Here is a 13,965-nt window from a genome sequence, read left to right as displayed (position 1 = left end):
CAAGCAAAGCCCTCACAGAAGAAATGGCTCTGGGGAAGGGATAGACACACTTCTCTTTGAAAGTATTTTCACAGAGGAAAATTGGATTTTAAAATGGACAAGTATTTAATTTCATAATTAAAAGTTGAATGTTTTTTGATAAGGAGGGAAGAAAAAGACACTTTCTGAATAGTTATTTCTAGGGTCAACAAGTTACTGGTTCAAGCTGAGGCTCCTTTAAAATCTGTAGGTTTAATTCTGAGTTTGGAGGAGTGGCTGACACTGGAAGCTGTGCTGCCATCCAGGCAAGACCTGGACAGGCTGGAGAGTTGGGCGGGGAAAAATTTAATGAAATATAACAAGGGAAAGTGTAGAGTCTTGAATCTGGGTAGGAACAACCCCAGGTTCCAGTATAAGTTGAGGAATGACCTATTAGAGAGCAGTGTAGGGCAAAGGGACCTGGGGGTCCTGGTGGACAGCAGGGTGAGCATGAGCCAGCACTGGGCCCTTGTAGCCAGGAAGGCCAATGGTACCTGGGGTGGATTAGAAGGGGGTGGTCAGTAGGTCAGAGAGAGGTTCTCCTGCCCCTTTACCCTGGTGAGACCACACCTGGAATATTGTGTCCAGTTCTGGTCCCCTCAGTTCCAGAAGGACAGGGAACTGCTGGGGAGAGTCCAGCACAGGTCAGCAAAGATGATGGAGTGGAGCATCTCTCGTGTGAGGAAAGGCTGAGGGAGCTGGGCATCTTTAGCTTGGAGAAGAGGAGACTGAGGGGTGACCTTATTAATGTTTATAAATATATAAAGGGCGAGTGTCACGAGGATGGAACCAGGCTCTTCTCAGTGACAACCAATGATAGGACAAGCAGTAATGGGTTCAAACTGGAACACAAGAGGTTCCACTTAAATTTGAGAAGAAACTTCTTCTCAGTGAGGGTAACAGAACACTGGAATAGGCTGCCTACTGGAACACTGGAATGTCTCCTACTCTGGAGATATTTAAACCCACCTAGACGCCTTCCTGTGTAACCTCATCTGGGTGTTCCTGCTCCAGCAGGGGGATTGGACTGGATGAGCTTTCGAGATCCCCTCCAATCCCCGACATTCTGTGATTCTGTGATGCAAGTCCTACAATAAAATTCTACATTGGAGTTACAACCAGCTTCCTCCCTAAATTTGAAATTTAGATTACAAATCTAAATGTTATTCAGATGCAATTTCATCAGATGGAAAGACTACAAGAAATACAGAGATTAAGAAAATAGAACCCTCAAACTCCCCTGGAGTTTCTTATATTCAGTGATATTTCAACCAATGGTTTTGATGTGACCCTGTATCTATTTAATAGGTTTTCAGAAACTGGATTTGGAAAGACTACTTGGAAAAATCATCCCTTTGCCTCATGTTGTTAAATGCTGCTGTGTTTCACCAGAACCCTCCCAAAAAACAGAGCTCAAGGATTTGAAAAGGATCTGGACAGGTACCACAGAATAACGAAAGTGATAGCAGACGAAAAGGCTCATAACGGTCAAACTGCTGTCCCATTGAAATTACATTTTCCGTAAGCACATAAACTCACTTAACTATGTCTTTTTTAGAAGATGAACGTACACACATATGTTGTAATGGGATTTTCAAAAGCATTTTGCTCTTGTCAAAATGAATTGGAAGTTTATCGGTAACTTGGGCAGGAACATATTTAGGACTTGTGATAAATTGAAGAGCCCACCAACCACAAGCCATGTTCTTTAAACTTCACTGCCATAGCTAAATGCTAAAAGTTCAGCTTGACCTCTGGCTGGGCATATTTCTGTGTACATGAGTCCATCTGAGTCACTCATGCTAATTTATTTTTCTTTTTTCCTTGTCTTCTTTGCATTTCAATAATATCAAAGACAAATTCTCAGCCCTCTGACCGAACCCCTGATCTGGTTATGGAATGCTTTCAGCCACAGTGTCCTACAGTACACAGACTATTTTGCTGCCAGGTGCAAACCCTGCATCTGGAAACACACATGCACATTCTGATCATTTGACTCCTCCTGTTGTTGTGACCAGAACTAAGCATCAAGAATAAATAACAAATGTATTTTTGGAGGGATCAGGCCACGTGAAGCACTGCTAACACAAATTGGGTGCCTCTCCTCTCTGGCATTTCCTCTACCACAGCCTTTATAGGTGGTAGAGAAAGGCATGTTTTGGATTTGTCATCTCCATATGTTTGATACCATCTCCTGTGGACAGTTTTTGACTGTTATTTTCTTGAAGTTTATTGCAGAAACTGATGTCAGATTCTCTTGTTCAGCTGCCTGGGCATCCCTGCTTCATAATTCTGTTCTTCCACAGATGTTAATGAAGCAGTTAAGTTCATTATTGTGCCTCTAGAATTTCCCCGTGTGAAAAACAACACTTCCCAGACTCCCATTTGACTCCATAATAACCCATCTCAGACATTGATTATGCTTTGTATTTTCTTTTAAATACAGCATTCGTTTATTAATCTAATTACCCAAGGAACTCTTCTATGCTTTGAGGCTTCTGGAGCAAGTTTACTTTCCACTTTGTGTTCTGTTTTCTAAAATAATTTAAAACAGTGGGAGGAAAAAGGAAAGAAATCAACTGACGAATCAAGTCATCTTTCAAATTGTGGAGGGAAAGATTATATCTACACTACACCTATTTAGCTTACACACCTTTTGCATTATTGCTTCGCATCTACTCCTGTATTCAAATTGTGCATCTCACAGGATCATCAACCTTAACCATACCACATCCTTGCTGTTACTATTGCTTAACTTAAAAACACCGGTTAATGAAAATTACTACTTCTGTGAGTGGTAACGCTGCCCTGAACTGGACTACTCATGGGAATACAGCTATTTAAGTAAATCAGTATCTGTAGCAGAGGCTTTTAACTAGCCAGAAGCATATGCACTCTGCAGCATTGTTTAAATTCTGCAGATACAAACACCTTTTCTACTTCCTACAGTTGAAATTTTCCTTTCAAATTTTTCCAGCCTGAGTGTTTATTTTCAAAGACAGTAAGGTATTAATTCTAAGAGAGGATTGTTACTGTGGTATCAAATCTAGCCATTTTTGCTATCTTCTTTTTAAAAGAAATGCAGAATTATTTTAATTTAAGAAATATGGATCCCCTTCAGTCTTTCGTAACTTGGCAACAGCCAAGACAGCACACAACATAAAACAAAATAATTTAGCATACACTTAGACACCTCTTTAAAACCATATTTTTGTTATTAACCTACCTATATGTTATTACAGGAGGGTTTTATTCCCTAGACGTATTGAAAGGCATATAAATAGATAATCTGGGGGCATATTTTGTGCTCAAGAACATGATGAGGATAGGATTAAAATAGAAATATTTCCCATCTGAACTATAGTAGGCACTATTAGCAACAGTTCAAATGAAACAGGACTAAAAAACCCAAGGCATACAGTTATTGATGTGGGAATGCTGCTAGCAGTATTTTTAATTACCATCATTTTGTGTTAAGCACATTTATTAAAAACAGCCTTTCATATTTTTAATATCTTTCACCACAAGCAACCCAAAAGTATCCAAACACTAATTTTTCTAACCTGCTTTTTTTCTTGCTTTGTAATAAAAACAGTAAAGGTCTATTATCCATGAAGCTCTTTATTCACTGCACATTTCCATACTTTCCCATTCATTTTTATTGAAATCAGGCAGCAGTCTGAGAGTCCCAGGTTTCCACGAAACGGGGCAGACATCCTTTAACCCGCATGTATCACTTTGTGAGGGTGATATGATCTCTCTGTTCACTACAAGACCACAGTTTTGTTAAGAGGTAAAAAAGACACGGACTCATTTTCCCTTGAAGCTGCTGCCTCAAAACCAGCAGCAAACCAAAGCCGTCACTGCTGCGAACCAAAGGTCACGTTGAGAAAAATGAAACCATATATGAATAGAAAAGGGCTCCGAAGCCTCGCCGACAAATCCATTTTGAGGCTTGTGCTATCTCTTGGAGGGTGCGTGTGTACGAACAGTCTCAAGAGAAGCGTTAACAAATATCTCTGAATTCTAATGTTAGCACCGCTGCCGTGTTTTAAACGTCAACAGCCTGATGTGCGATGTGGAATACGAATTCCTATAAGCAAGAGATTATACCCTGTTTTATACTGAGAAGTTTGTTATCTGCATCCCACCTTAAATTAGGACTGGCTGTCTATAGGTAGCAACATGTAAAACAGCAATACATATTCATTCATCAGAATCATCACAGGGCATTTCTCAGTTACTCTCAAATGGGGAAAAAAAATGCCATTTAGGGGGAATGCTCTATGTGCTCTGTCATCATTGATAACTCTGTATGCATATAAGAGAAAGAATAGTTACATTACAAATAGGGGATAGAGTTGTAATGGAGAAATGCCTGCTTGCATGTAGCATAAATTCAGGAAAGTTCGACTTCACAAATTGGAAAAAGGAAGAAGATTTTTTCCCTTCGCACCAAAACATTGTCTTTTCACTTTTTTCATTAATTTTACTTGAAAAAAAAGTAGCCTTTCCCAGTGAAACAGAAAAACTGGAGTTGTCTGCTTTAAGCTCGGCAGAAAACAATATTTACTGTCGTAGCACAGGGATTCTGCAGACAGTGAACAATGAAGGTTTTACTCACTTGGCTGACCCAGTATTTGCAGACATACTCCTATTCAGTGGGACTAGGAAGGCAATTAACTCATCAATTGCTCCTCATCAAGAACACAGAGCTGAAATAACAGCAATTATTTAAAAAAGAGAAAAAAGTTGAAGGCAGATGTTCACTTGAATTTTTATTAATATTTTTCTTTTTTAGTACAACTATAGGCAAAATATATTTCAGACCAGATTTTCTTATCGCTACAGTCTCACTTTCTCCATAAATGGAGCACCCTGCTCTCCGTCTTTTGCAAAGACTGTGTGTGCTCTGTGTGTAGGTGCTTTTCAGAGCTGAGGAATGCTTTCTGACCTCCCTGTCTTCAATGGTAGAAATGGAGTACAACCTGAAAGCCATGCTCCTTTACACTTCTGAATTGGAAGAAAAACAGACATCAAAAATATGCCTTTTTGGAAAAGGCACGCTGATAAATACAGAGGCCTTCGGTAGACAGAATTGCTTAAAAACTGATAGATTTATTTATCAGTAGGATGATGGAGTCAGGCCTACTATAAAGAAACTTCACCCCATAAACTCCACATCAAAATCATAATTTCTTTAAAATATCTTGACTTTATTTTATTCAACACTTACAAGTGATGAAGAAGTCATTGCATGTAGTGTTAGTGGTTCTTCTGGGTAATTAATGCCACTGGAGTACTGTACTTTTCTAATCACGGTGCATAACCTGTGCCTCTCTAACCACTGGGTCTTGATGTATGTTTTGTCTGAAGACTCACTAACAGTGAGAAACTGCTTCCATATGCAAGTGCCTGTTACTACAAGCCATTTCTCTTCTGCTCTTTTTTTTATATATATATATATAAACTAAATAGATGGGAATTCCTAAATATCTTTCAAAAAATGCATATTCCTCAGACCTAAGTTATATTCGTAAACTTTTTTTTCTGAGACTTTTCCATTTTTCCATTGTTGTCTTTTAAAAGTGCTGTAAAATACGGTTGTTTTCTCAGCAATAAATTTAAATATATTGAATAGGCTGGAAATTACGTCTCTTGAATAGTTTTCCTGGACAAAACTTCCGATTTGCAGATACTTGATGTATATGTACAGATGTATAAGTCAATCAGTTTTTAATTCATTAGTAGTAGGCTACAACATCTTTATCTACTGCTAATACTTGACTACACCAGTGTCAAATACCTACAAAATTTTTCACGTCTTCTTCACTTGAGGTATCATCATGTAACATGTTTTTTCTTTCTTTTATTTTTTTTATTTTTTTATTTTTTTGGTTGTATATTTCCAGAAAGACAAAGAGAGAACATAAAATGTAAGTTGAGTAATGCATGAAGAAATGGTTTTTATCACTTTATTTCATAATTCTGTTTCATGGTTGGTCAGATTGTCTGCACAAAAAATGAAAACCCAACAATAAATCTGAATAAGCAGCTGCTGGTTGAGCATGCCTTCCTGTTTACTGCCACATTACCCTCTATTTTTTTTTACTCTCCCACACATACTTTGTTTTTTGGCATAGTGGGCACTGTTTAAGGGGCCTGAGCAGTGGAGTGATGCTGCACCTCAATGGTCCCTTCAGTATTTTCATGACTTCTCCAAGCCATTGCCAGGGATTGGGGCACACAGGACAAAAAAAATTATTCACTGCACTTGCTTGTGATCCAGACAGAACAGATCTCCTGGGTCATGGACTGGAGATGCCTGATTTCACAGGTAACAGTGTTATAATATTTCCCAATCATAAAGAACTATCTTAACACCTTTTTGCTGTTGTGTTTGTTGGTTTTTGGTTGGTTGGTTCATTGGTTTGGCTTTTTTTTGCCTTTGTTCTGCTTGTAGACCATTCTAAAGACACTTTATTGTCTAGATTTCCACCCAAATACGTTCATGTGCCACAGTACCTCTTCAGTTTTATCTCCCACCAGGATGTTACCAGTGATGGACTTACATAAGCATCCAGATCCTCACTTACTTTCTTTTTTGTTTGTTGGAAGTTTCATTTTTTTCCCCTGATAATTCTGCAGCAATATTTGCTTTTCAAGACCTGCATCATAGTCAGCTGTGACCAATCAGCATCACAGCCTCATTTTACCTCTCAGTCATTCCCAGGCTGTATTGATATCTTCATTCCCAATCCCTAGCCATGATCTTGTGTTTTGCACAATTTCACTGCTATCTCCAGTCCGAAAGTTGTCAAGTTCTTTCTCTATGATACTCAGATCCTCCTCCAGACTATAGCCAGCCTCTAGTTTTGGTTCATCAGCAAATATCACCAAAACCTCCTTCCATCTTTTCTTCTTTCCACCACAGTCACAGGTGAAAACATTCAACAAGATCCAGACCATAAGTGATTCCTAAGTGAACACATTTCAGGTGGCATTTCCAATATCAGAACTTCTCAGTTTCATCCCCACTTGAGCAGGCTCCTGACCCTCTAATCACAGAATTGTCAGGTTTGGAAGGGAACTCTGGAGATCATCTAGTCCTACCCATCTGCTAAAGCAGGTACACCTAGAATAGATTACAAAGGAATGTGTCCAGGCAGGTTTGAATGTCTCCAGAGAAGGAGACTCCACAACCTCTCTGGGCAGCCTGTTCCAGGGCTCTGGCACCTCAAAGTAAAGAAGTTTTTCCTCATATTCAGATGGAACCTCCTGTGCATCAGCCTATGCCCATTGCCCTCATCCTATCATTGGGCACCACTGAAAAGAGTCTGGTCCATCCTCTTGACATCCACGCTTGAGATTTTTAGAAGCATTGATGAGATCCCCTCTCAGCTTCTCTTCTCCAGGCTGAACAGACCCAGCTCTCTCAGTCTCTCCTACTAAGAAAGGTGCTCTAGGCCCCTAAACATCTTCATAGCCCACTACTGGACTCCCTCCAGTAATTCCTTATCCTATCCTTCTGCTCATCCCCATCTCCTCCAGTTTAACTGTTCATTACCCCATCTCAAATGCATTGCTGAAGTCCAAGTAGATGGTATCTAATGCACTTCTTTTGATGAGAAAATCAGCTATCTTATCAAAGGAAGCTATTGGGTTAGTTTGGTACAGTCTACCTTTGGTAGATGGGAGACAGATAGTACAAGGCAAGTGGGGAGGGAAAAAAAGGAAACCCACACAGAGCACTGATTAGCCTGACAGGCAGTAACACAGTCATTTTCCTTCATCTAGCATAGAAGCAGAGGAGTTTAAGGAAGAAAAGATTTGGAGGAGAAGAGCGCAATAGCTTTGTGGGTAAATGGAGAACTCATCCCAAATGAATGGGTTGGAATAGGGAAAAGCAACAAACCTAATGACCAGTTTACCAGTGTGGCTGTTGACACGTTGAATGATGAGGGACAGCAAAGGTGAACAGGAAACACAAATAGTGTTCTTTTTTTTTTCTCCTAGCAGGAGAGCTAAGAAATTAAACAAAACCAAACAAGCCAGTTTTCATTTCCCAAAATGTGTGATTAAAATAGGGTATTTGTGGAGATCGTTAGCTGAGGTCTCTACAACTTATGCAGCTGTGTGGAAGAAAAGTCCACCAAGAGCTTTCCAGCAGAAAGATACAAGCCTGTGTCATAAGTCCCTGTGTGACAGGTTGCTGGAGCCTAAACTACTGCAAGCAACCCTTGGTCAGCTTATTTTCTCCTTCTGCTCTTCCCTTGGACCTTTGCTCTTAGGTGTTGGGTTTTTACTTTGTTTCACGGGAATAGATTTTTTTTGTAATTTTCCACGTGTAGGTGTTCAGAGATCCTTGAGAGCTCTCTATGGATGTTAGACCATCTTATATTTGGAGTCCTTCTTTTCATTCCAGGAACATGTCCGTGAACCTCAGGCAGTATGACCTACCAGGGGCAATCAGTGATTTGCAAGTTAGACTCTGCTTTGTTCTGAGTAGTTACTTGGAAACTGCTTGGTCCCAGCATACCTAGATGATATAATGGAGCCACACATGGTGAATTATTTCCACTATCCCACTGCAATCTTCTCTTCCTCTTTGAATCTACATCAATCACTTACAAAAGTATTTTTTTCTAACTGTGCTTCAGGGGCCAATGAGCCATGATCACTTTATGAATGAGCACCTGAACTCATATTCACCAATTAGTTTTATTTTACCCATTAAGGATTAATGTGCAAAAGCTCACTGGATGGTAAAATGCAAATACTTTTACCTTGACAGGAATGCCTAAAAATTATTTGAAAGTATATTCTATGAGGTCCCAAATGATTAGCAGTAGCAGTGTCCGCTAAGACTAAAGACTAGCAAATAATAAAGTTACTATGCTAAACCAAACCTGTGTGGTGCCTTGATTTCTATTTGAGGGTTGTACACAACTAATATAGAGCGGTAATACTAAAGCACTATTCAGTAAAACCCTGAGCAGTTACCATTTACAGTATATCATAGTCAGATGACAGCAGGAATGGTGGGAGTTCATTACAGGGACCATGAATTGTTGGAGGTAATTTAGATTACAATTTAAAGTTTAATTTAAAAATCTATCAACAAATGTGAAAGTGCTCGGGGAACATTTTAAAATGCACTTTAATCTCACCAGCACAAATAGCTTTTCAGAGCCCTAAACATCATCACCTGGAAAAACAGTAAAACTTTACTGCATCTTTAATTAAATTACAAACACAAAGGATAATTAACTTTTTTTATTTTTATTTTATTCATGCCATTGTTTCCCTTCAGAGTCAATATCTTCAAGTTGCAGGAACAGGATGTTATGAAGAAGTTTACAGCCTGCACATTCCCCCAGGATAATATTGCACCAAGCAAATGAAGTGCAATACAGTCGCACGCCCAGACACACAAACAGAATCAACAGAGGTACTGCAGACTAAGATGTTCACCAAAGCATGTAAGAAATCTGAAAAAAAAAAAAAAGAAAAGAAGAGAAATGAATCAATCAGCCAGCCAGCTGAAAACAGAAGGCAGACTCCGCTTTCCTAAGCATGTACTGTGAGGGCCACATGATTCATAGCATAGGACAGCTGAAAAACTAAAATCCAGCCTGCCCAACCTGGCCCCTCACAGAAATGAAGCAATTTGCTCCTGTTCAGTATTTACCTTCACTTCCAAGGCCCCATCATCTCACCATTATTTCTTGGCATTAAGGATTTAGAGGGCACATATCGTTCTTCTCCATGTTAATCTGTAGGACTGTACAACCCAGCAGGGTTTCGTTCGCAAACAACTGCAAAACCAGGCCAAATTCTTAGTGGGAAAGGGCATTCTTGATGGCTCTGAGATATTGTTTTAGTTTATTTTTATTTTCAACTTGAACCTGTCTGGGTTTAAACCTCTCTTGAACCATGACTCTACAAATTGACCTCGGCAAGTCCCCGAACACTTGCTCATACTGAGATACATGCACTGGCCTTGCTTTAAAGAGGTATATGCCAATGCATTCAAGCGTATGCTCATCTACACAGCCTTAAATTGTGAATATATGAAGAAAACATAGCCAGATGCTAGTATTTACATAGCTTGAACTCCAAATCATAGATGTGAGGTGTTTCTTCGGCTGGTTAGACACATGTGTAGAACAAGAAATTAACGTGGCAGAAATCTGCTGCTCAGAAAATTTTGCACAAAGTGGAGGCAAGATGTTTGAAATTCTTGGTGCTATTAAAGAGTCTGAGCTGATTTCCTGAAAAAATCTGAGATCAGGTAGTTTTGATTACTCCAACAATGATGCTTAATTTTCCCTGAAGCCAGCAGGGCTGCTCACTTGAGGAGAAGAAATAAAATCAGATCTATTCTCTTTCATTATCAGTAATTTTACTCCAGGCTTTGCCTATGTGTCTAAAAGCATAGACTGCATTGTAGTGATATCTGGTCTAATCTATTGATTTGCTGCCATCCAAAGAGGTTGTCCCATTACCACCCACTTTCAATGTCTGCACATCCTACTCTGGTCCATCATGATACTTCCGTGCTCATTTGGCCATATGGTATGCAGATCTAATTTCCTAAGCCAGTGGGAAAAGTCAATTTTGTTGCATTGGTTTTCCTCAAAACTGGTAAGAAAAATCATCTCAGAAGGTGCTCATACAAGTACCAAAAGGTATATGATCACCTAGAGTGGGAAGAAACAACACAGAGATTGTCCTCTTTCAGCTGCAGTGAAACATTGCAGCATTTCAACTATATGTTGTTTGAACAGGGTTAAACAGAGAGGTGTCTTTTGGGGCAAAGTGCTGACCACAAGAGGTTTGGGATTGTGAGCAGACACATAGCCTGTTGTTTGGTATCTCTGGGAAACAGGACTTTTAGGTCGGCTTTGTTTGTTACGCAGTTTCACCAAAGGTGGAATTACTCCCTCCATCAGTGGTGCAAGCCAAGCAGCTGCAAAGTGGTTTCAAAACAGAAGTCATGGCTCGCTAATACAGTCATACAGATTCTTTTTCAAGGGCAGATTGCTCAAGACATAGGCAAAATATATTTGGACCTGTCTGTGAATACTGTGTAATCATACCTGGAGAAACATCTGACTCCATCACATTTTTTCCACTTCTTGGGGGAACAACCAAAAATATTGCAAATTTTGGCCAGCAGCTCAGGTCAAAGGAATAAAAGACAAGAACATATGTGTTCAGTTTCCATGGGACTGAGCAGCTTTGTGAAATCCTTATCATGAGTCTTTGCTGCCCTCTGTACATGAAGGAGTTACATGCTCAAGGCATATATACATGCATACATATACATATATATATCTCAACAAACACCTTTACAAGAGGCACAAACACCCTTCTGAATGTGCTGGTCCTGCTCCCAACCCCAGCTCTGCCAACACTTACACAACCAAGCAATAACCTTCAAAATCACCGAGACTGCCTAAGACGATTGAGTCTACTGATTTAGACAGTCTGCACAGCCCCTCGCATACACACAGAGAGAACTGTGTGGTATTGAGATATCCTGCAATAAGGTATATGCTATAAAGAAAAAGTAATGTGTAAATATGTAAAATGAATATTGAAGGAGGTGGGCACAACACAGGGAGATGAGGGGGAGGGAGAGGGGCTGCCATCCTCTGAAAATAAGTGTAGGACCTCATTACGTGAGCAGAAATAAAGAAATGAACACGGAATAAAAGGAGCACCATACAAACTATATATCATTTTAATTAAAATCTACTATCTGCTAAATATATGTACAGCTGTTGGATTTCCTGAGCCAACCGATTCAAATAGGTTTCACAAGGACTCGCAGATAAGGAATTAAAAAATAAAACCAAGAGTTCCTTGATAACTAGGCGGAAACTGATCCCCTTTTGGGAAAGTCTTTATTTTATGTAAGTTAATATGGGAGGGGGTGTTGATCACGGAAGACGAGCCTCTTAATTCCTTTCAAATAAAATGAGCAGGCATGACACGGTGCTATCACAGAAGAGAAAGAGCTGCCTGTGTGTATTAAACGTTAGTGCTTTGCCTGCTTAATTATTGGTTAATCTAGCAATTTAGCATGCTTCATTTAATTCTAATTAGGAGAATTAATAGGCAGGGAATAAAGATTTAAATAGACTGGCACAAAACAAAACTGAGACTTAAACTGCTCTTGGAAAATGAAGCGGTTTTATTTATTTATTTTTTAAATACAGTTCCTGCAGCCTCACGTGTCTCTCCTCAATGGTGCTGCTGTCATGAACAGGAGGGCCTAGGTCAAATGGGTGATTTTAAAACACCCTGGGCCCACTCCTCACTTGGCATTGATGAGTGGAGCGATGCGGATCTACACCAAAGCCCAGGATCAGGGTGTTGCTTTTTGTTCATCTCTCTTCCACTGAAACTAGACTTTGGGCTTTGGCTTCCTACTCTGAAAAGGACATATGCTTGGGCAGATTACTGTATTATTTTACACATCTCCCTCACTTTGTCTTTCTTTTTTTAAGAGCACTAGGGGTAGGAGATAATTTAGTAGTGACACCATCCTCAGGAGTTACACACCATTCATGTCAAGTGATGCCTTAACTCGTGGAATTGTAAATTATTTTATTCCTTCCTCAGTCTGATGCCTTCTTTATTTTCTCCCTCCTGGCAAAGCTTTGGGGGATGAAGACACGCTCCTTTTCCACTTCACCAGCTGGCTGCCTTCCATTCCTGCCGCCCCCAAATGTTACAGCCTGATTTGCATGGTGTGTTTGTCTTTGCTAATCAAGCCGCGTACTCTGACAAGTCCTACGACATTGGACATGGCTGTTCTTCTAATTAAGGTGCTAATTGAATTAAATGGCTGCGGTAATGAGCAGATGAGCAGCATAAAAAGTAAAGAGTCAGATAGGCCAATTAACAAAAGAGCTGAGCATAATTATAACATTTAAAATACATGCAGCTCTGTACCAATATTGTTAATTGTTACAGGGGAATTTATGATAATTGGCTCAACAACAGGCATGCAGTCTTAACCTGGGATGAAGCCTGTAATTAAAAAAATTATATTCGACACAAAATACAGAGCAGGGATAATTAACACTTGATTTACATAAAAGATGTTTATAAAGTGAAGCAGAGTGCTGCACAAATGCTACACTAAACATGAATTCTCCCGCACTGTGGCATTTAGCAGTGTTACAAAGCTATGAAAACACCAGCCAGAATTCAAGCTCATTTCAGACCAAAGCATGGGTCAAGGCTGACTTTCAGACCGGGGTGACCCTTATTGCATTTTGCTAGCAGAGTTCAAACAAAATCATGGTGCCCACCCTGTTCCTATTTAACACGGCTACCTCTTGGCCGTACCCCATCCATGGATGCTGCTGTGCCTGCAAAAGAGCATTTTCAGCAGCTTGAGCTGAGCTGCCTGCCCTGGTAGCTCAGATGCCTTGGCAGAAAATGCCTTTGGGTTGACACAGCCGTCACTTTCCACCAGAGGCTCCACCAGCCCATCTACAGCAGCCGCAGCCCAGCTGGACCTTTACCCTGGGCTCTCACCAAAGCCCCAGAACAGTCCTGGCAGCAGTCTGGAGCCCGCTGGGTATAATTTTGTACCTGATGCATTATGATTTTTTCCTATGCTGCCTGCAGAGCTGTGTCCTCCTTTCCTTTCTGTTCTCTTCCCAGTGAATCACTGTGAGGGCGAAAACTCGTGGACCCCACACAATTCAATATGAATTCAAGCGAAACCATTTATTACAGAGACAAGCCTGCTTATATATGCAGTTATTTCCTGATCACACATCCACGCTCCAAGCATGCATTAGCTGATTGGATATTGTCCATGTTCATGGGCTGTCCACGCGCCCAAGTCTCACTGCTAATAGGTCTGTTGATTTACACCACTTTGGGGCCTTGTTATTTTGGAGTTGCTTCTCTCCCATGGCA

The sequence above is a fragment of the Patagioenas fasciata genome, chromosome 4 (genome assembly GCF_037038585.1).
Source record: "Patagioenas fasciata isolate bPatFas1 chromosome 4, bPatFas1.hap1, whole genome shotgun sequence".
Lineage (NCBI taxonomy): Eukaryota > Metazoa > Chordata > Aves > Columbiformes > Columbidae > Patagioenas > Patagioenas fasciata.
Note: the sequence above shows the minus strand (reverse complement) of the source record.